The sequence below is a fragment of the Triturus cristatus genome, chromosome 1_1 (assembly GCF_964204655.1).
Source record: "Triturus cristatus chromosome 1_1, aTriCri1.1, whole genome shotgun sequence".
In the NCBI taxonomy this organism is placed as follows: Eukaryota; Metazoa; Chordata; class Amphibia; order Caudata; family Salamandridae; genus Triturus; species Triturus cristatus.
This window is the reverse complement of record NC_140579.1, coordinates 389,860,316-389,883,781: the sequence shown is the minus strand read 5'-3', so window position 1 is coordinate 389,883,781 and position 23,466 is coordinate 389,860,316.

The window sequence follows — 23,466 nt, the reverse complement described above, 5'->3', positions numbered from 1 at the left end:
ACATGTTGAAATCTACTTACCCGGTTAAAGTTAACCAGAGCCCCAGCATCACAAAATGGATGCTGCTGCCACGACACAAGTCTGACCTCCTGCTGCTGGGAGTGATCCCAGCAAGGGAGGCTTGGACAATAGGTTTCCTGCCTTGGGAGGTGCGAGCACCACCCCAGACAGGCCTTAGTGTATTGGGGCAGGGAGGGATGAATGAAACGAGACACTGCCTGGGGCACACAAGGTGTCCCATGCATAGTCCAGTTCAAACCGGTGCTGGGGCACACCAGCCCCAGTCCGAGCGCGAAACTGGACAAAGGAAAGGGGGTGTAACCACCCCCCTTCCAGGTCCCACCCATAAGGCGTGACCTAGCAGGCAACCCAGCCACCCAGATTAGTATAAGAGTGGTAGCTGGGCCCCAGGAGATTAGATTATCCTGAACCTGCAACTTGAACAGAAACTCTGGACCGTCGACATTCGACGAAAGAAGAAGACTGAAGAATCTCCCTTGTGGCCAAGGAGTGGCCACCCTGTGCAAACAGGCACCATCAAGAGACTACCCTTTGCTTTGCTGAAGTTCTACGAGGGACCGACTGCAGAGCCCGACCAGAGCCTTGACTTCCAGACTTCTCCAACCCTGATCCACATCCATAGCCGAGCTGAGATCCGTGGAGGCGACGAGAGACGTGGGACCGGCTACCTGGGAAAAGTGGCGAGTATCTTCCAGCGCAGCTTCTGAGGTACCCTCGAAGTTGTGCACCGGGGATTGAGAAGCCCCAACCCCAAGCACCATCTGCACCGAAGATCAGCCCCCCACACTCCACGAGTCCTGCGTGGGGCCCTTCTGCATTTTCCTGCATGCCGCGTCTGTCCGGTTGCTTGCCCGTTGGCTAGCGGCCTTTGTGACGACACACCTTCAAATCTTCACTGCTGGTTTGGCTCCTCCAGACTGGCTCCCGCTCCTCTGCAAAAGAGAAGCACCCTAGACCTTCCTGGTCTGCACCAGAAGCAAGTCCTCCATTCTTCGTGGGTTCCGCTTGCCAAGGCTTGGTGAGTCCTAGTTCAATTTCGACGCCGCCGACAGCAAGAGCCTTCGTGGGACAGCTCGCCTCCTGGTCCTGGTTGTCCTCGACGTCTCCTGGTACCCGTGGCTGTGGCGACAAGCTTCACCCTTCACCTGCAATCTTCACGACATCGCCTGGTTCCCTCCTGGTTCCACGTGGTCACTGGCTAGTGACCTTGACTCTGTCCCTTCTGCTTGCAGGTACCCTTCCTTCTTGATCCCGGCCTTGGGATCCACCGGACACTCTGCACTGACTGCCTGTCAGCAACTTTCCTTCAGACATCCATAGAAGTCCACGACGAAACCCGACGCAAGTTCACACCTATGCACCCGCAGCCTGTGGGCTAGGTAACTTGGGTACTTCGGTGCTCACAAGGGTAGTGACTATCCTAGGGTCTAGTTTCCGAGTCTCGACTTTCTAGCTACTCCAGAAGTGTCCTAAAACTGCTTTTTTTAGAACTGTACTATTTCTATCGATTATACGCATTACGCGTGAGTGTTTCCACTCTGCACCTGAATCCCGTGGGCCTCCCACTTCCTAACTGTTGGTAGTGTAGTATAGCCCCTGCGATTCCCTAGGCCTAGGCCTATTCTATTTCCGTGACAGTGGTCCTTATACCACTTCTTTAGTATATGGTTTGCGTGGCCCCTAGGGCCTAACTGTATTACTTACCTGTGTGACTTAATGTATGCTTGAATAAGACTGTGTTGTACTTACCTCGAATCTCATAAAGAGTGCTGAGGGTTTGACTAGAATAAATACACTTTATTTTATATATATATCTGTTGTGATGTCGTTTCATTTGGTATTCCTGGGATTATATATGGTATCAACACTACCACCTAAATGGAGGGTCTAAGGGAATTTTTTTTAAAGACCTGCCCAAATTCTAATCCCCATAACTAGACTATACACACATAAGAGAATAGGGGGTCTAATGGCAGACAGCACAAAGGATAAAGAAGGAGTAGGGTGTGTAGAATCAATCAAGCCCATGCGTTATCAGAGCAGAGCATGGATTACCATCAACCTTACTCATCCAATGAGATAGATAGTGAGAGCAAAGACACCTCTCATGATCGTTTATATCATATGGTATCCAACTAGAACAGAGGTATGTCTTTCGATCGTAGAGACTGCCTCACTAGTTAAAGGCTCTATTGCTCCCTTGGGCTGATGGAAATGCGTCAAGAAGACACGTGAAAAACTCTGACCATCAAACAAAGTAAAAGTGCAGTGCAAAAATCACTGTGGAATCTAAAAAAGGTTGTGTGAAGAGTGCGATATAATTCGATTCACTCCACCCACCTTAATTAAAAAAGTGTGACAAAGTTACAAGCAGTGCTGACTAGTCGCTGCTAGATGAGGGTCGACATGTTTCAGCCTTCAAGGGATTTTGGCCCGCGGCTTTCTTCAGGACCTTTGTACTTCAAAATTATGCTACTGCATTCAATTGATACATTTCCAATGGTGCGATGTGCCCCCACTTATAGAAAAAATGTGAAACTAAGCAAAAACAGAAAAAGTAGTAATAAATACGACCTCAAGTTGTCCTAATCCTCTATATCACAGGGTGCAAGCATCACCTACGGAAACAGGACAATTAACACACATAATCCAACTCAAAACATAAACAGTACTGTCTACAAACAGGCAGATTAAATAAGTGTGCCTGGTCATTGCTGTGAAAAAATCTACGCAATGCTTACCCAGCGTGATCAGGGATTTCACCTCACCTACCCTGGAACCTGGCTCAGGTTAAGGAGGCCCCGCTCTAGATCGTGGGTGACAAAAACAGAAAATGTTCTTAAACCTGAGAGAGCCCAAGTCAGTCCCAGTTACTATCTCGCATTAAATTAGACGCAAGATGTTTTCGCTCTTTATTAATATGCTCTCCCCTTCAGTAAAAAACCCATCCCAAATTACCAACTCTCAGAATGGTGCCATTAAAAATACCAAAAAGCATGGTTTAGCGATTATAAATGCCCCGGACTGGCATTTGAATCAAGATCAAACTTGCTGTCACGTACATCTCTTAATCATCATGATCAAGAGAGTCACTGTCAGTCTACCCTCTTGTACTCATCAAAGCCCCTGTTGTTACGAGTACAAGTGCCATATGAGAACGTCCCAGCCAATTGTGCTAAATGCATAGACAAACGAAAAATCTAATCATCAGCCCTTACCTGTCCGTCGTTGCCCCAGGATTTCCCGAGCAGGGTGGGAGGCAGCGTTCAGGATCAGGAAGTGCATTTAAATAACGTGAGTCCAAAGGGCACGCCTCACGCTGCGTGACCAAGCAATTCAGCGAGCGCCGTAAATAGTTGCATAACTACAAAATGATTACGTGCCTCATGGGAAATGTAGTGACGATTCAAAATCACCAGCTTGCAAGCGCGACTGCAAGATGCATGCGCGGTACCAAAAAACGTACAGTGCGCTGTTGGCACAAGGCTGCTGCACTACTGTCTCATTCAAACCATTGCAAATACTTGTATTCAAGAAATTAATTACAAACTAACAAGGAAGTAACATAACGCTACGAAGCCCACCAGTTACAGGCACGCAGCGTTAAAAAGGACTCCTGCATAATAGATGCCTCCTGGGAGATGTAGTTAATACTGAGTCAGCCAGCGCCTATGTGCATTAGAAAATTACATTCTTCAAAGCCACGTACAGTGCGATGTTAATTCAACATAGCCAGGCACATAACAGCTATATATCATTAAGCCTCTGAGACCGCATTATTGGTGCCAAGCATAAACTATTGTCATGAGTAGCACAGTGTCTATGCTGTATCTATTGATCACTGCAGTGGCTTTTTCAAGTGTAGTTTCATGATCTATTATACTGTTATATTCTATGCGACTACTAGTGTATAACAGGGGTTTATTATTTAATTTTTGATTAGAAAGTTTTCTTAAATGTTTTTTCTTTTTTTGGGTTTTCAGCTTGTAATCCTGTGTAATACCCTCTCAGTACTGAGACTCAAACAAATAGGAAGTTAACTTGAGTTCAATCATCATAAATTGCATTTGTGAACTACATGTGCTGTCATCACTGACCCAGAACACAGCAATAATTGAGGAATCTTAACCTCATAGTTGAGATAAACTAATACCTATGGCTAGATGCTGGTCCAGGGAATATCGTCATTTAATCCCAAAGTGTCACAACGGAGCCTATGAACCCATTTTTGTTCTTTGATGAACAGATATCTGGAGACATCACTAATGTGTTGTGGGATCTTTGGTTTCTCCAGTACTGTCCAATGGAACTCATCTGCAGTGTGATTGACCTCTGAAAAGTGCCTAGTGAGTCTAGTGTTCAACTTGCGGCACCTGAAAGTGCTCTTGTGCTCTAACATGCGTAGCCTCACCTTGCGAGTGGTCATACCCACATACCTAGTTTGGCAGGGGCATGTGAGTAGATAGATGACATTGCTACTGTTGCAATTGGTAAAGTGAGTCTGCATCCAAGGTCTATTGGTCCCTATATCTACTGAAGAACTGTGAGTAGTTTGTGGGCAAACCGAGCACCCCCCGCACGGGTGGTGTCCGGTCACAGCCGGTAGATCCCATAAAGTGCCCAGTGATCTAATGGGCCCACCCGATGGTCGTGTATGGACCAATCGGTCCTTTATGTTGCCTGATCTTTTAAAAGCAAAAAGCGGCATCGCAATCTTCTCCTTGCAACTATTTAAAATCCGCCAATGTTTTTTGATGCTTTTCTTGATGTCATTAGATAGTGTACAAAGAGTACTGACCAACGTCAGGCGCTCCAGAGGTGGCTTAGGTACAGGTGTTCCAACAAGGCTTCACGATTGTTATTCGAAGCTCTTTTGAGGGACCGTTTGACCAGCTTGCGTGGGTAGTGTATCTCCATAAGTTGCTCAGTTAGAAGGTTGGAATGTTTAGCAAAGCCTTCTGTTGTAGAGCAGTTCCTCCGCACCCTAAGAAACTGGCCATAAGGCAAACTGTCCCTTAAGGCCTTAGGGTGCTGACTGTCATATCGCAAAAGCGAGTTGCGTGCCATGGGCTTGCGATATAATTCGCTTTCCAAGCCCTCTGATGTTGCAAAAATGGATAAGTCCAGAAAAGCCACACGCCTCTTGTTCACCTCAACCGTGAACTTCAGGTAATCATTTCGTGTGTTTAACCACTGATGAAAGTGGACAATAGACTGTTGATCTCCTCTCCAAACCACCAACACATCATCAATATACCGCTTCCATAAGCGGATTGATGAAAAGAAAGGGTTGGTGGGAGCCAAGACATGCTCTTGCTCGAACGCATGGACATACAAATTCGCCAAGCTGGGCGCGAAAACGCTGCCCATGCTGGTCCCTGACGTTTGCAGATAGATGGTATTCTCAAACTTAAAGAAATTCTCTTTCATCGCCATTCTGGCCAAGGCCATGATGAAGGGTACAGGTGTAATGGACTGCAGATCAGTCGCCTCTAGAATGGAACATATTGTGTCCAGCGTTTCATCTTGGGGAATAGATGTATATAGAGATTCGACATCAAAGGAGACTAAAAAGTCTTGCTCCGGGTCGAATTCTACTGAGGGAAGCAGTCGCAGGACACCTTTGGTATCCTGCAGATACGTCGGCATCTTCTGGACAATGGGTCTTAAAAAATAGTCCACAAACGTTGACAAAGGTTCCAAAAGGGAGCCCTGACCTGAGATGATTGGTCTCCCAGGTGGTGGTCTCTGAGGCTTATGCACTTTAGGCAATACGTAAAAATAGGGAATGACAGGAAACTTAGTCTGTAAGAATTGTGCTTCACGGTTCGTAATCCACCTTTCACAAAGTGCCTCTTCAGTGATTTCACTGATGGATTGAAGTAGTCTAGCTGTGGGATCTGGGGAACAACCTTTACAACGCAACTTTTACAACGCACTACCTTTACAACCGCGTTTACGAGTTTGTTTCCCTCCCGTTCGCTCTGTCTTCGGCACCGTGGTGCTTCACCAAGGTTCTCAAACCGGTGGTGGAATTTTTGAGAGCAAGGGGGGTCAGGATGATCGTGTACTTGGACGATCTCCTTTTGATGGCCTCTTGCCCGCACCAACTGGAAGTGAAACTCCAGATGGCGGTGGGTCTCCTTCAGGATCTTGGGTTTGTCATCAACGAGAGCAAGTCTCGATTACATCCAACCCAGTCGCTTATCTTCTTAGGGTTCATGATCGACTCAACGACGTCCACTCTCAGTCTTCCGGCCAGAAAAATCTCCATAATCAGACACGAATTACGTTGTGTCCTATCCAGACAGAAGGTCTACCTCCGTCAGCTCGCCCGAGTAGTGGGGTTCCTATCGGCCTCCATTCAAGCCATCTTTCCAGGCCCGCTTCATTACCGGGCCTTGCAGCGCCTCAAAGCAAACTTTCTCAGGAAAGGGTTCCCATACTCTCACACGGCTTCACTCACTCCTGAGGTGAACGCCGAGATCCAATGGTGGTTGGACCATATGGAGGCCTGGAACGGCCGAGCGATCTTCGGGTCAGCTCCAGATCTAGTGATCGAATCAGACGCCAGCAGAATGGGCTGGGGTGCACGTTGCGGGGAGTTGTCCACAGGAGGGTTATGGTCTCCAGACGAACAGAAGTTACACATAAATTGTCTGGAACTTTTGGCCGGTTCGTTTGCCGTACATTGCTGGACGAAAGACTTGGTGCAGTCGTGTGTTCTGCTGAAGATGGACAACATTTCCGCAGTCCAGTACGTGAACCATCTGGGACGCACCAGGTCCAAAGACCTCTCAGATCTGGTGGCAAGTTTCTGGCAGTATTGCCTGGACAGCCAGATATCAGTCACAGCGGAGTATCTCCCTAGTCTGGACAATTTGGAGGCGGATTTCCAATCTCACCATTTTCGAGACTCCAGCATGTGGATGTTGGACAGGTCAATATTTGCGGCCCTGAACGATCAATGGGGCCCGTTCTCAGTGGATCTGTTTGCGTCCAGACTGGACCATCAGATGCCTTGGTTTTTTAGTTGGAGACTGGATCCCTTGGTGGCAGCCAGGGACGAGTTCCTCCAGGATTGGAGCCTGGAACAGGGATACGCTTTTCCCCTGTTTGCGATGATCACGCCCTCTTCAGCTCAGATTCACAGGCAGGGGGCGGACCTGGTGATGGTCACTCCCCTGTGGAGGTCACAAGTTTGGTTTCCAGTTCTTCTGGAACTTTCCGGGATTTTCCAATCCTACTCCCCCAGTCTCCCACTCTTCTCACGAATCCTGAGGGGAATCTTCACCCGCTAGTGTCAGCGGGTTCGCTGTTTCTCATGGTGTGGCGGATTTCCGAGGTAGATGGGAAACCCTGGCACTTTCGCGAGCAGCTGAGAGTCTCATCTCAAAAGCTTGGGCGGACAGCACAGTTAAAAGGTACAAGTCCGCGTGGAACCGATGGGCCAGTTGGTGTCTGCGGCGGGGTTACGATCCCTTGGTCACAGAATTTGTTCATGTAGCGAATTTTCTGGCCCAGCTAGCTTCAGATGGATTCGCCTATCGGTACGTTAATACCTTCAGGTCAGCTATTTCGTCGGGCCATGTCCCGGTCAATGGCACACCTATAGGGGAGCACCCCCTGGTTTGCAAGCTGCTTCGGGGCGTGAGGCTTTCGTTACCTCCGGAACCTCGTTATTCCGCCCTGTGGGACGTGAATCAGGTTCTCAATCTTTTTCTATCCTGGCAGCCTAACCGGTTTCTCTCTCGGAAGGAACTTTCAGCTAAACTAGCAATACTCCTCTGTTTGATTTCTTGCAGGCGGGTCTCGGATGTTTCTTGCCCTGGACATTTCCGGAAGGATGTTCACCCCTGACGGGGTCACCTTCACTCTGCTACGTCGCACTAAATGCCATACTAGGGTAATCTCAAACCCGGTGTTCCCAGACTCACCAAAGTTATGTGTGGTCAAATGTCTAAAGGCGTATGAGGAAATGACGGAGGAGTTCCGTCCTCCAGGAGAACGCCAATTACTCATTGCGCTCTGTAAGCCCTTTAAAGCGGTTTCCTCACCCACCATCGCCAGATGGGTTCGGTGGGTGAAGCAAGAGGCTGGAATAAGTCTTCGACACTTTGGGGCACATTCTGCTCATGGGGCGATGGCATCGAAGGTGTTCGGCCTAGGCGCACGTCTAAAGGATATGCTCAATCCTGCTGATTGGTCTTCGGACTATACTTTTAAGAGGTTCTACTTTAAACCAGTGCTGAATATCTCTCAGCTGGTTGTGGGCAAGCTTTGAACAAGCATAATCCTCACCTCCAGTCCTGACATAGAATCAAAAATTTCCTAGCTAACGTAACGGAAAGTTTCAATTCTATTAAGGACTCGGAGGCAAGCATTATCCCGCCCTTCACTCCAGAAGGAGATCCCTCCCCGTATGACAGTAAGTAGATGTTTTCCATTTGTGATTGTCGCTTTACTGATTTGTTTGACCTGTCTTGCTCCGTAACAGGGTTTGACTGTGTTTTCCCTGGGTAATGTGTCCCTGTAGTTTGCAGGTTCTGACGCTTAGAAACAAGATGTTTGAAGAGTACGGAACAGTTGCCGTCGCGCTCCGAAAGAGGAAGAGGGGACACTAGCAAAGGACTATGTGGGACGCTCTCGCTCCAGATTGGAAATTGATGCTTGTTAATGATTGGTTGTTACCATGTTGTTTTTGACTACTTTTTTCCCTATGGTTCGTGGGAAACGTAGTCTTTGTTTACCTTCATGTTGCTAATGGAATAAAGTGAAGAAAGAAAGCCTAATCCTCGCCTCCAGTCCTGACATACAATTTCCTTACAGTAACCCTTTACAAAAATGATAAATTTTGTCCTTTTATTGTCAGGGTCAATGGTGTTGGTATCTTTAGCCAACTTTTTTCATATGAGCCTTTTTTGGAAAAACAGTGGCCCCGATTATGAATTTCGGTGTTATTTATAGCACATGATAAATAATAAGGGTGGGCCTCCGAGTCCTTAATAGAATTGAAACTTTCCGTTATGTTAACTAGGAAATTTTTCATGCCTCTTTATATATGGCCACTCTCAAAGTTTTGGATAGATGCTGCTGGTTTGTCGCCTGTGAGAGTGTGCGGAGACCTTCTCACCAGACCTCAGTGCCAATGCCCCTGACCCCAAAATGTGCATGTTTGATTGGTTTATACGCAATTAGCATAGGCTAACTTACTGCTCAAGTCCCTAGCATATGGTACCTGAAGTACCTAGATCCTGTAAGTTAGAGTGTCCCCTCAGGGACTGCAGCACTTTTTGTGCCACCATGAGGAAGACAAGGTTAAACATGGCTCCCAGTCTGCCACTACAGACTGCAGACTGGAAGGGACTGGAAGGAACTGCTAACTCGACTTTGCTATTTTCAGCAAAGGCAAAGCCCAAGTCACCCCTACAGCCGGCCTATTGAGTTCCTAGAAAGGGTGCAACATATTACAAAAATAGAGCCTGTAATTAACATGTTCTAGCAGCAAAAATTCAAAAAAGTCATTTTTGCTGCAAGAGAAATTGGTAGTCTCATTGGCAAGTACAGAGTTACACGCTGACATCTCAGTTGAGCTTACTTCTGAATGGGACTACCAAAGTTGGTAATTTATAGTATCAACCCCAAGTCGAAATTAATGGAACTTGTTGCTACATGCAACTTTTAGGAAATTGCTACTCTGTTGCCTGAGTTTCTAGTAGCCATTTACTGAGGCTGGCCATGAGACAGCCTTCTGCCTGCCTGGAGAGATGTGTAAATGGCTCCCAAGATAGGTAACAACAGAAACCTACCATTGGAGAAGGGGTCACCTCCTTCTGGAAGGAAACCACACAGGGTGTTAGCCCAGAAGGCAAGCTTCAAAGGGGAAGCTGCCTTTGAAGGGAAAATGGTAACCACTCTCAAGAGGGGCTGCTCTTTTGTTCAGGTTCAGGCATTGGGACAGAGAGGAGGAAATACTGAGCAAATTGGTTTTTTTCCATGGGCGTGTAGCCCACAGGTAGCCACACCTCTAGGATGAAAGACGAGTTCTGCCATCTTGAAAATGGCAGAATGGAGCCTCCAGGAAGTTATCATGTAGGAGGGTACATAGTAGCCCATTGGCTATTGACCGCAACCTCCCCAGAGGGCACTTTCTAGGCATAAAAGGGGCAACCCTGGCACCCAAACTCAGATCTCGCTTGGTTGGAAGAAGAGGACCAAAGAAGGATGGTCCTGCTTACCCTGGAACCTGCACAGAAGATGCTGCACTCTATTTGGACTGCACCTACTGCTCCTTGGGCTAGCAAAGGAAAGGACTGTTCCTGTTGGAAAAGTTGTCCCCCAAGCCCAGCTTGAAGCAGAGACTCCAAGAGTCAGTTGGTTCACTTGCGGTTCACAGCACAAGGCCTCACAATTTGAAGAAGCCTGCTAGGGCGAGTTGGTAGCCGAGATCTCTGGATCACTGCTGCTCGTCATCGTGCAGCCCAAGAGATCAGAACCTGATGATCAAAAGTTGTACCCAAGTCTGCTGAACCCAGGAGAGTCATTGGAGTGTTTCTTGGTCGCCCAGGAAAAAAGTTATTGCCAATAGAAGGAAACTGTTGTAACTGCTGTGTCAGGTGACTGGTAGCCCAGGGACGACTGGACTTCTGCTGACCCAGAAAAAACTTTGTGGGACGTCAAACCATGTGGCTAAAATCACCTAACCAGGACTGTGGACCAAGGAGTAACCCCAGAAAGACTCCCTGTCAACTGCATAGCATCTTCAGCATCTTTGAGGATCTTCAGCATCCTGTATCCCTTACATCAGGACCATTTAATTGAAGGCACCACTGACACTGAAATTGGACTAAAGACTGCTTTTTCTGAAGAGGATAACTGTTCTGGTGGACCTTGCTGGCCCAATTGATTGGCCTCCAAATGGAGTTGGTCTCCCAAAGTAATTCTAAGTAACTGTATTCCCTCTGACATAGTTTACTTGAAAAAGTGTCTGCATCAAAGTAGTTGAATTTGCTGCTGCTTGTTTGTGGTAAGTGAAAAGTCTTGATTTGTTGGTTCCTGTAAAATCCATATCTATGGAACCCTCCAGTGGATCCTCTTTGTTTTGGAGTCCATAAATTCATAACAATATACTCTATATTTATAAATTGGTGTCAGAGTGTTGAGTTTCGTTCTTCCTCAATTGTTTTGGTGCTGTTTAAATGATTTACACTTGTTCCTTTATGTAAGCCTGACTGCTCAGGGCTTCCCAGGCTGGAGCTAAGGTTAAACAGATGGAACCTGACTGGTCCTAAAGGGATTGGTAGTGTACTACATGGTGAGATCAATCAACCACACCATAGAATACACCCCATTTCCTCACAGTTACTATTCAAAATTGATTGATTAGTTTACCTAACATTATCACAAGAAGTCACGTTATTGCATTTTGGACTCTCTGCTTAGACCAATGGGATTGTCTGATGGATGAGAGTGGGTTGATATAATTTAATGGTTTGCATCTGCTGCCTAAAAATAATGGGATGATTGAAAATCTATATTGCAAATGTATGGAGCCATAAAAGCATACAGAGAGACATGAAGTAAATCAGAATAAACTGTGATTGAAATGGTGTTCCTCTGCAAACTGATACCTGATGTCTCTACAGGAAATTCACTCTCAAAGAACACTGATTCTCAAAGATTTAGTGAATAGAGAATAGCAATTTTATTAAAGATAAGGAAGCTACCAATTTGCATAAACCCTTTTATTTACCACCTCCGAGCAGCATACGTTTCAAGAAAAGAGCACTATGACTCATAAACCAAACAGAACATTTGAATCCATATAACCCATCAACAGTCCAACTTCCCCCTTTTTTTGTACTGCTCTCCTTTCTTCCAGCCCTTTCATCTTCTCTGCACATCCAACGTTGCTCATTGATTGTCTGCAAAAAGAAACCAACTTATCATAGTAATCAAGAAAAGGACCTCCTATACCTAATAAAAACTAATAAATTTAACATATTCTAACTCAAATATTTCATACTTATATTAAAAGCTACAATGAAACACATTAGTTTCGTTTCTTTTTGAATTTTGTTTTTACCTGGGAAGGGAGGGAGAGATAATCCTAGCCTTCTTGTCTTTAATAAAATCGTGATTCTCTATACACTAAAGCTTTGAGAATCGGAAGTTTATGGTAAGACAGGAAGCTAGGATTATGCATGTTCAAAACCTCTAAATAAAAGTGATGCTTAAAACATGTTCCACAGGTTTACCATTGAAACGCCGAAATATTACATGTTTGGCCAATCTGCCGCTTTCCTTACCTCATCGAATCGCTCTTCTGCTGAAAAAACCTTCGACGTCAACGCCCCATTCACTGGATGCAATTTAAACGTATCCACATTCACTCCAGACTCTCTCATAACTGCCTTTAGCCATCTAGCAATAGTATCTAATGAAACAGCCTTATACAACTTTGCATTAGAGATCAACAACTGATTCACCTCATCACTTCTGTACTCTTCCATGCTTGACTCATACTCCTTCACACAACCTACCACACACAACTTATGATAGTCTCTGAATAATTGATAAAAAATGGAATCTGAATAGTCTTTGTCCTCCTCCATATCTCAAACAGCACCCTTATTGGCTGACAACATCTGCTGGTACTATCCAATGGTTGAATGTCAGGAACTCTTCTAAAAGAAACTAAACAAAGCAATGTCGCCAATTTCTAAGACAACACTCTCAACGGCAAATGCCTATTCCCTGGCCAGGACTCAAAGAGTCTTAACACCAAACTCACGTCCCACCTACTATTTTTTTTTCCATAGTCAATGATTTATTGTATTTGATTAGTTAAAATCGTTACAATTTACACTTTAAAATATTTCGATAATAGCAATTAGTTATTCAATTTTTAAAATCCGAAGAACATTAACGATGCACAAAAAATGTTAACTAAGAATTTAAACAAACTACGAAAGTTCTATTATTTAGATTTTCAGGGAAATCAGGAGAATAAATTTGTCCAAAAAATGAATTAACTAGGTCCCGTGAAAATAAAATGTGCATAAAGAATAATGCGGAGCTTTACATTAAAATTTATGCAAACCACAAAATGTTTCTATTGTTCAAATTATCCCATGATTGGTTTGTTACGTGTACTTGTGAAGTGCTGCCATGCCTGGGCTGAACCAATGCCGACCTAATTCATACTTTTTTAGATTCCTCTAAATCGGCTTGCCGTAAAAGTTCCCTTACTTTTGCCAGATATTTTACGCCCGGCAGGCCAAGATTATGGAGGACCCTTCCACCCAGCGTATCACTTCGAAAACCACATAGGCGGCAGTGTGCTATTTGATGAGTTCTTTTCCAGGATGGCTGTAGGTCTTTCGAATCGTGCATGCCCAACCGGTAATCTATGAAGCTCTTTTTTAACTCAGCGCTAAAATGGGTTACTAAGTAGGCCTGATGCTTTATTGTTGTATAAGAGTTAATCACTGTCCACCCATGCTGACGTTTGGAAATTGCAATTTTATCTTCCAAGAAAGACTTCTTCTTTGCTACATTGTTAACCAATTTACCGAAATCAGCCCTGTCTACCATGCTGTCCCATGTCACTTGTATCTCAAGCTCCACCAATGATTTTCTCAGATAGTCTCCCCATGAATTTGGAATGGCTTGATCCATCTGGTTTTTAAGTTCTTTCCAGCATAGACTGTTCAATGACCCTGGCTCGGATGAACGAAATTTATGGCATAGCTTCACGAAGCCACTCATGCCCCTGAATTTCTGGTTCTGAAGGCCGAATTCCAACCGAACCTGAGCTGGAGAGGCAGACTTTGGTAGGTTAAAAACGGCCTTATAAACCTTTCGCTATAGTTTGTTTAACAGGTCAGCCTCTTTACCACACCAGACGACAAGGGCATACGACAATGTGGGAAGGATTTGTGCAGGCATCACTTTTAAAAGATGTGTATGGTTCGGTCAGCCCAATTGTTTATACAATAATCTGTATGTGAAGATTAATGATTGCATTTTTGCTTTTAGGTCCACTTTGTGTTTCTTGTATGTCGAACCCTGCCCCAGTTTTGGCCAAGATATTTGTAGCATGCTTGCTCTTCTACTCTTGTCCCTTTTACAAACCATTTGAACTTGGTTTTTTTAGGGTCCACTAAGCGTACAACCTTAGTTTTCTCTTTATTTAGTTCCAAATTTTCTTGGTCCAAATAAGTTACTGAGTTATTGATCGCTCTTTGTAGACCAATAGGGCTTTGGCTCAATACCACAATATCGTCTGCATACTGTAAGAAGGGAATTGGCTCCTTAGACAAGTTTGGCGGATGGCAATCAGCTGCGTGCATGCATTTAGTGATGTCTGCAGGAACAAGTTGAATAGGCTCGTAGCCAGGACGCAGCCGTATTTTAGGCCTTGTTGTGTGTTAATACTGGTGGTGGTACTGCGTCCATCTCCTAACTTCACTCTTGCCCAGGTTTCACTGTGTAGGGCTATTATTGCATCTAATAATTTACTCGGCAGCCCCCATGCTCTTAGTTTTTTCCAGAGATGATTCCTATTTACTCTGTCGAATGCGGCTTTCAAGTCGACAAAACATGCAAACAAATGAGTTTTCTTTTTTGCCGCTTTTTCAGTTAGAAGTGCCAGTGATGCCAAGTTTGTTAAGGTGTCCATCCCTGGTCTAAAACCTGTTTGGAATTTGGGGATTATGTTGATTTCATCCATCCAATCTTGAAGATGAAGTAGGAGGCAAGATCGGTATAGTTTAGCCTCTACGTCGATCAATTATATCAATCTGTAGTTTTCGGACTTGTTATGATCTCCCTGTTTAAATATTGGGTGAATGATGTTCCCTTTCCAAGACTTGGGGACGTTGTTCTGTCAGTAAATCTGATTAAAGAGCGGCGTGAGATGATCTGCCCAAAAATCAGGAGCATTTTTAAATAGTGCATTGGGAAGCCCATTCGGGCCTGCTGCGTCCTCTGTTTTTAATCGTTTTATTATTGCTCTTAGTTGTTTTGTGTCAATCAGGTTATTTGAGTTGTTGCAGATTGCCTCTTGTCCTAGGTCTTTATAGTCTGACTGAGGCAGTCTGATGTTTTTTTCTACATCGGGGCTTTGTTCTTGCGATGGTTTTGTGGCCGCTGTCGTCATAGCACGCTGTTCATACTTTGTACTACGGTATCTATCTTGTACAAGCTGTATCCAGATTTGTTCGCCAATTCCTGCTTCTTTTTGTAATTTTGAACCCTTAGTCAGGTTATTTACAATGCCCCAGAATTCCCTGCTATTTGGCAAATCACTTGCCCAAAGTAGTTTTGTCCAGATTGTTTCTTTGTATGATGTTTTTGCTTCCCTCAGCATCTTCTTGTATTTATTCTGAAATAACTTCAGTTTTCCCTTGCCTGTTTTCCTACCCATTTTTGCGGCCATGGCTTGGGTTCGCACCTCTCTTGCGATCCTTCTTTTTTCATCTCGTAAAGAGAGGTTAAACCATGGCTCCTTCCTGGTGTCAATTCTTTTTTTGCTTCCGTTAATGGCCGGAAATTTTCGGATGAGAGTAAGGCACAAGTGTTCCCAACTTTTACACGATTTTCTTCTGTCGGGGGCCCTATTTGACTCATATATTCTTTAAGTGTGTTTAGTATGGTCGTCATATCTATTCCTCGCCATTTCAATTTCCGCAGGTTAGAATTTTCTGCATGTGTATAAGCGTGTTTATTTTTTTAACCTGAACGATGGTAATGTTGATGTTTGTAATATGCAGGAGGTGATTGCTTTCTATGCGCGGGAGGAATTGGAATGAAACTATTCTTGGGACAAGATTACTGCTGGTAATGGTAAAGTCTATTATAGATCGACTTTTTCCACTAAAGTATGTTGTAGCTGCTGGAATATCCTCAGTTGTTTTGCCATTCAGGATTGAGAAACCATAACTTTCTAACTCTTGCGTTATTATTTGAAATCCCCAGTCCTCCTGCCTCTTTCTTTTAGTCTGTTTATTTTGTATTAGATTACTATTAAAGTCTCCTGAGATGATCAAAGGGCAGAGTTCATGTGATTTTTGCAACGCATAAATGAAATTCATTAGTATTGTAAATTTTTCCTTCTGATTCTTTTTTGCCGGGTGAACGTAGACGTTGACTAGTATTAGTTGCCAGTTTAACTTGTTGGAATAAGTCTTTCCGGTCAGTTTTTTGACTTGCAACCAGTTTACCCCAGCGTCTAGTTCTTCTGTTTGCCAATCATGTTTTTGTGATATGTATATTGATAAACCTCCTCTGGGGTGACCAAAGGTCGAAAATCTTTCTGCTAGGGTATGATGTTCTATGTAACCCGCTATTGATGCCGGGTTCATGTTCCACGTTTCTTGGAGCAGTATTATGTCTGGTTGTTCAAAAAAAGACAGAGTTTCATGGTCAAGACCCATGTTTTTAAAGCCATGAACATTCCATGAACAAACATTGATAATTTTCTGCTTCCCTTCCCCATGGCCTTCTATAAGGTTCTGCCAGTTAGCCTGGGCTAGCTGCCCCCGCGTTTTATCTTCCATGATTAACCTTGTCTGTTTGTTAGGTACGTTTGTTACTTAGTGCCATTGGCATCCAAGACCAGTCCTTGCTATCACCTGTTTGATGCTCGGGGTGTGAGGGACTCGCTTTTATCTTGACCACGATTAGATCGGATGGCCTTGGTGGTGTGGTAGAACAAGCGCCGTGTAGACATGTTTTTTTATATTTCCCAGATACATATTCAATTTTTTCATTTGTGTGATTTATTAGGAGGGGATAAGGGTACCTTGGCCGTTTATGGGGCCTCAGCGTAATTCCCCAAGTTTCAAATGTTGATCTCATTGCATATATCTTGTCTACTAGATCCTTTGAGGACCATGTTGTCAAGGACTCTTCAATGTTTGGGGAGTCTGTAGTATGGTTAAATTTCACGGCTAAAAGATCTTGTGAAGATATTCCTTTAGGTTCTGGAATTTCTTTGAACAGCCTTAACAGGTTCCCTCGATTTAATATATCCTGCCTTCCTTTTGTAGAATATTCTGGTACAAATGTCAGTTTTGATGTGTTCTCCCTGGTGTTATTGTGAATACAGGTGGCGAATTCCAAAATGTTGTCTTTTTTTACTTGGACAATTTGGGTGGTTGGGGTTTCGTTATTAACATGAATTTCTTGGCCCCTTGATGACCTTTTCCTTTGATATGTCCGGCTTGCTTGCTTCCTTTAAATCTTTCTCTGATTAACCGAATTCTTTAAGTATTAATGGCCTTTTTGGCTCAAATTGGTGTTTGGTAAGGGGAAGTCTACACGTTCTACCTTTTTTATTTATTATGACTTTTATTGAAATCTGGATACTTTGTTCTATGTTATTTATTTTTTCATACGCCTTGTTACCTGGTGTTTTTTCCCAGCTTCCTGGTTTCTCTCATTTTTGGCCTTCCTCTTTCCTACTCGGTGTTTGTGCCCCGTTACCTGCACTTAATCCTCTGTCGTCCTTGACTGTAATTCTTGCTCGGTCCTGCGATGTTTTTTCTTCCCCTTCTCCCTTCTCAGGTAATTGGATTTGCTCTAATCTCCTCTTTTCAAGTCTAGGAATTTGTGCAGGTTCTTTTGTCAACCGGTGGTTAGTTGTTATACGAAGAACCTGATTCGTCTTCTCTTGATTAATGGTGACGAGAGGGCTCAAGGCACTTTGCTTTGTATTGAATCCATTAAGGTCCGTTGTGTTGTTTGAGTGGTCTGAGATCGTTATTGAAGCATCCAATGTGGCTTCTTTCAATAGTTTATTTTCTGTCCTTTGGATAGTTTGATTTGTAAAAATTGAGAAGATTTTGTCTGAATTTACGGTCGGTTGATTATTGTGTTTAGACCTACCCTTCCTGGCGCGTTTTCTTTGCCTTTTTGTGGGTTTTGCAAATTTCGAGGTGTCAATGGTGTTCTGTGTAGGTTCTATTTGATGGTCCCTTGTGTCAGGACATTCCTCTATTTCCACTTGTTCTGCTTCTCCTTTATTATTGATGCATGCCCCTTTGATTGTATTTTTGTCTTTAGTGTGCTCCTTTTTCTCTACGTCCTTTTGGGTTCCCTTTGTTTGTTTGGGCTTAATTGTTGATTGTACTGTCCCTAAAATGTCCATTAATATTTCGGGAAAGTTTGCCAATTTATCGATTAATTTGCCACAGCCGCAATTGAGCTGCTGTTGGGAAATACTTGTTTGTGGCATCAGGCTCCCCCTGCATGATAGAAGGGACGCAATTAGGTGCAACTTGGTGTTTATGCCTGAAATGTGACCGGCAATTAGGTTTATGAGGTCTATCTGGACTTCCATTTTATCTGATTGAAAGTTCAGGACCCTAATTGCTTGTTCCAATGTACTTAGCAGAGTTTGACTCCACGGTGCAGTTTGGAAGTCTTCAAGGGATTTTCCTGATGCCCCCGACCCATGATCAATCCTGCTAATGGATGAAATTGTGATCGGAGATGACAGGTTTAATTGATTTATTTTCGTTGAAAAACTTATTTCTTCCTGCGCGTTCTCTTGTTGGTCGCTTCTGTGGGTCGGGTTTGATGGGGTGGATACCACCATACCTACTCCGCACAGTTCTCTTCCCTTCCCAACAGCCAATGACAAGGTATTCCCTTGTGTAGCTTCATTTGGTGTTTCCAGTGTTTGTGTGTTGGTTTCCAATATTTGTAACAGGTTGTTGTCGTTGAATAAGGAAAATGAACTTGACCAGACGTCATCCAGAAGAACTACCTGTTCAACTGATTTGTTTATTTTTTCTTCCATTCGCTCGTTTTTTTCCTCCTCATTTACACATCTTCAGATTACTCTATTTTGGTTTGTTGATGAATTGATCGGGTGTACCTGCACTGTAACATTTACCAATCTACTTGCTGGAATTTCTATGATTGAATTCTGTAAAGCTGATTTTTCTGTTAGCATGTTATTAAAATTTGACTGTTGCAGTATGGAAGAGGGGCTTGTTTTCATGGTTATGGATGTGCGCTTTTCCTGTTGGTCAGTAATTTCTGGCTTAGAATTTCCTTTATTGACCCTTGTGTCTGGCTCTATTGGACTTGGTAGCCGGTCTGTATCAAAAGTTGGTGCATAAATGGCGGCCATTGGGTCCTTTGAAAAGAAACATTTCTGGATCCCGATGTTATTACCCGGACTGAGGGATGTTGTTTCCGGCGTTGGAGCCGAGACTAGCCTCTCTCTTCCTCTTGGGCCTTTATTTTTTGGCTTGTTACTGGCCCTTGATCTGTAAGTTTTTATTTTTTATTTTTGCTCTTTCCCGTAGTCGCCTGACGAACTTTCCCAGATCTCATGCTCCTTGTTGAATTATTGGTTTGTTTGGGTTGTTTGAATTAATTGCCCTTGGGTGCTCCCAGAGCAGGGCACAGTGGTGAGCCGCTAGCTAAGTCCAACCTAGTTGGACCGCTTTCGCAGCCTCGCCGGGCCTCACTTATCATCAGCCACTAAAGTATCATCAGCCACTAAAGGCTGCGTTCTCAATACCCAATACCTACCCTCTGTTGTAGCTGTTGCTGCTATCTCTACTGCCCTTGATAATCCACTGACCTGAACTAGCGCTGGCTCCTGCCACTTTCACTACCGGAGCCACTGTGCTGTGCTGTGCTGAACTGGGTCTTGCTGTGGTTCTGCTCAAAGTAGTGTAATTGCATGGAGTTAATAAAGTTGCTGGAGGGTTAACTTGTAACTTTCCCGCGTATTTCCAGTACTGGGGGGTCTTTCAAAGCAATATGTGCAATGTTAGCAATACTGTCAATTTACTCAGTCACTGTGGCTGCTGGAATTGATAGAATTGCTGGATTGCAGGGGGTAGCACTTTGGGGCAATTCTGGCAATGCTGGAAATGCTGGCAGTGCTGGCTGGCAATTTACTCAATTTTGTGTCTGTGCTGGAGTTGGTGCTGGAGTTAATGGGTTCGCTAGTGTACTGGGGGTAGGTGGGGATTGCTGCAAAGCTGATTAAATCCACATGCTCTCCTCCACCGCTCACAGCTCACCTCTGCTCCCTGTTGCTCGTCATTGCTCGTCGTTGCTCGTCGCTCTATTTGCTCTGAGGTCGCTGAGTCGAGTCACCACCTTATCTCTCCTCTCCTCCGTCCTCCCGCTTGTGAAGAGGGACGGTGCCCCCCGCTTTGGTTCTCCCAGCCTGTAGGCCTATGGTGACTTTCCAAGGCTTTTTTTGGAGCTGCGCTGCACCGCGCTCCTCTACCACCACCTCAGTCGAACTTCAAAACTGCCACAAACCGCTGCGAAAACCCGGACCGGATTAACTACTATTATATTGTGATCTAGGTGGTCTCCTCAAAAGAATCCCTTTCATCACCCTACATATCAAAGGGCTTTTCCCAATTGATAAACCATTCAGCAAAGAATGAACAGCTGCAATCACTGACCTATAACAATTAACTGTTCGATATAAGAAGCAGTGAACAACTGAGTCAAAAGATTTGCTACCTCTACTTTATTGGCCTCCATCGGATCCAACTCCCTTTCCACACACCAACAAAACCAGGCATTCCTGTACCTCTGTATCTCTTTCTAATTCCTGGTGCCAGGATTCCTTGAGAAGCTCTGAAGCTTCTCCTCAAAGGCCCTTCAATCTTCCAGAATTCTTGAAACTTTCCATACTAGAAGGTTGAGCATACTCAACTCCACTAGAGGATGCTCCTCTCCTCCTAAACCCTCAAACATCCTTCTGCAAGTCTGTATCAAAAAGGGAACTTCTACCGCCAACTCCATTACTGATGCAAACCAAATTTGCGTTATCCAAAAGGATGTTACTAACACAATTTGGCATCTCTGCCTCCTCACCTGGACCACATATCTGAATCATCACAAAAGGAGGGAAAGAAAAACCTTTCAGATTCAGCCAGTTCCAAGTGAAAGTGTCCACTCCCATTGCTCTCTGATCCAGGTGTCAACTGAAATTCTTCTACTTCTAGAATGTCAAATGGGAAGCAAACAAATCCACTCCTGTAGGGTCCAACCCTAACTATCTCCTAAAAAATGTCCCTTCTCAACCCCCAGTTACTGCAGTCTCTTAAATTGGGGTGAATTCCAACCCATCACCGAATTCTCCTTCCCTGGCAGATATTGTGTTCTACATGTAACTTGTACTTCTGACAAAACTCTCTTGCAATATCTGAAACTTTCTTTGATCTGCTTCTCCCTAACTTGTTTATATAACTCACTGCAGTTATGTTGTCCATCCCCAATAATACTCAGCCACCTTGTAAATGGGACTTGAAACTGCGTAGGGCACACAGGCCTGCCGTCATTCCCAATAAATGTATATGCTCCCCCTTCTCCTTCCAATTCCATCTCCCTCCAGTGTCCTGTCCTAAACACATAGCTCCCAGCCATAACGTCTTGCATCCGACTCTACCATAAAGTCTGGGATTGAATCAAAAATAGTGTGACCATTCCAAGCCTCCAGATTCTCATACTTTTCACCTTGTCTCCATACCATAATTCCCTTGATAACCCTGATGCTTTCAAGCGTTGTAAAGCTCTGTAATGCAAGGGTCCTGGAAAGACATGAATGAAAGATGGAAACAGACCAATAACTCCAGCCAGCTCTATCAAAGTTATTTCCTCCTCCTCTCTCAAATGACATATTTCTCTTGTTATTAACTTTATTTTCCTGTCTGGCAACAGAAGCTGAACCTTCACAGTATCTATGGCAAAACCCAAAAACTCCATTGCCTGGGAAGACCGCCTCATTAAAAATAAAATCTAAACTCTCCAAAAATCATTCACCAAAACCAGATGCCTCTTCAAAATCCCCTTCTCCTGACTCAATATCAGAATGCCATCACATATATCATCATTCTCACTCCTTAGTCCCACAAACATCCTACTACGGGCTTTAAGACCTTTGTAAAGCACCATGGAGCCAAAGGCAGCCCAAACAGAAGACATTGAAACTGGTAGAACTGGCCTTCCCATCTGAACTTAAGAAACCTTTGACTATTCTTTTCTACTGGAACAGTAAAGTAAGCATTGTTCAGATCCAGCTTCACCAGCCAATCCAACTCCTGCAGAATATCCCTCAATAAATGTATCATTTCCATCTTGTAGTGGCAATAGGTTACACAATGATTCAAAGACCTTGTATTTATCACTGGTCATCAACCCCTGCCCTCTTTCTCTACCCGAAACAAAGTGCTCACAAACATTTTCTCCCCTTCAGAAAACTTTACAGTGGCCTCTTTGTCTAATAGCTGTTGAATTTCTTTAGCTACTACTTTTCTCTGCTCGAGAACGAAAACCAACTTCCATGGTTCCTTCTCCTGAGAGGGAACCTCTTTGAATTCTATTGCATAACCTCCGACTGCTGCAACCCATGAGTTATTGACCTCCATTTCTGCAAAAAATCTCTTAACCTGACTCCCACCTTTCCAAAGGTAGAACCAAAAATACTCCTCATACTTACCTTGCGACAAGGAGGTTTGCTGACCACGTCCTCTCTAGGCTCTGTTATTCCACCTCTACCTCTCAGGGAACAAAAAACCTCTCCAGACTGATATCCTCTGTAGCCTCCTCTCCCTTGATTATATTGGGCCTTAAAGTATCCATTGCAAAGGTGTGCCCTCTACTTCTGCCCCCACCATATAAGTTGCTCTCTCAAAATACCTTTTTAATTGAATTCTGTGCTTTGTCTAAGGCTGCGAATGTTAGTACATACTTTCCAAGGGATTCAACCAGCCCACAATAAATCACAGGCCTTTTGCTTAGTCCGAGGACTCTTTCTTGGCTAATTCACTCAACTTTGGGTTTATGTGCATCAAGACAGCCTTTCTCCTCTGAGCAATTAGGTTTGCATCCAAATTGCGCAGGAAGCATATAGACCACTGACTCCAACCTCTAAGAAGCACAGTGTCAATATCACGTCCTTTAATATAAGCCTACTCTACTAAACCAAACATATGTGCCAAAGGTGCAAAAACATCCAACAACGTCTCCTCACATTGTTTCAGAGCATGTTCTAAGCCTTTTCTAGGATCTCGTTCCATTTTAAACAAAAAAGTGATTAGCTCTGGGTCCAAATTTGGAGTCATCATCTCTTCTCCCGTACAACAGGTCCAAAGCCTTCAGCTCTCATAACATTCCTTTCATCTCTCTCCAAAGGCCATCTAATTCTCTCAATCCCCACAGAGAGTGAAGAGGTTTTCACTCAAGAACATCCTCCCAATGTCTTCAATTTTATCACACAAAATACTTGAGTAATGAAGCCTATGTTTGCACTAGTCCTATCTCAGTTAGGAAACCGTTGCGTCGGGTCATCAAAAGATACTTGAGAGGTCGTCTCACCCACAACCTATTGTGGCATACTTCTTCATTGGTGACCTCTCACACGGCGGTAGGAACAATGCCACGCTAGCTGACTCA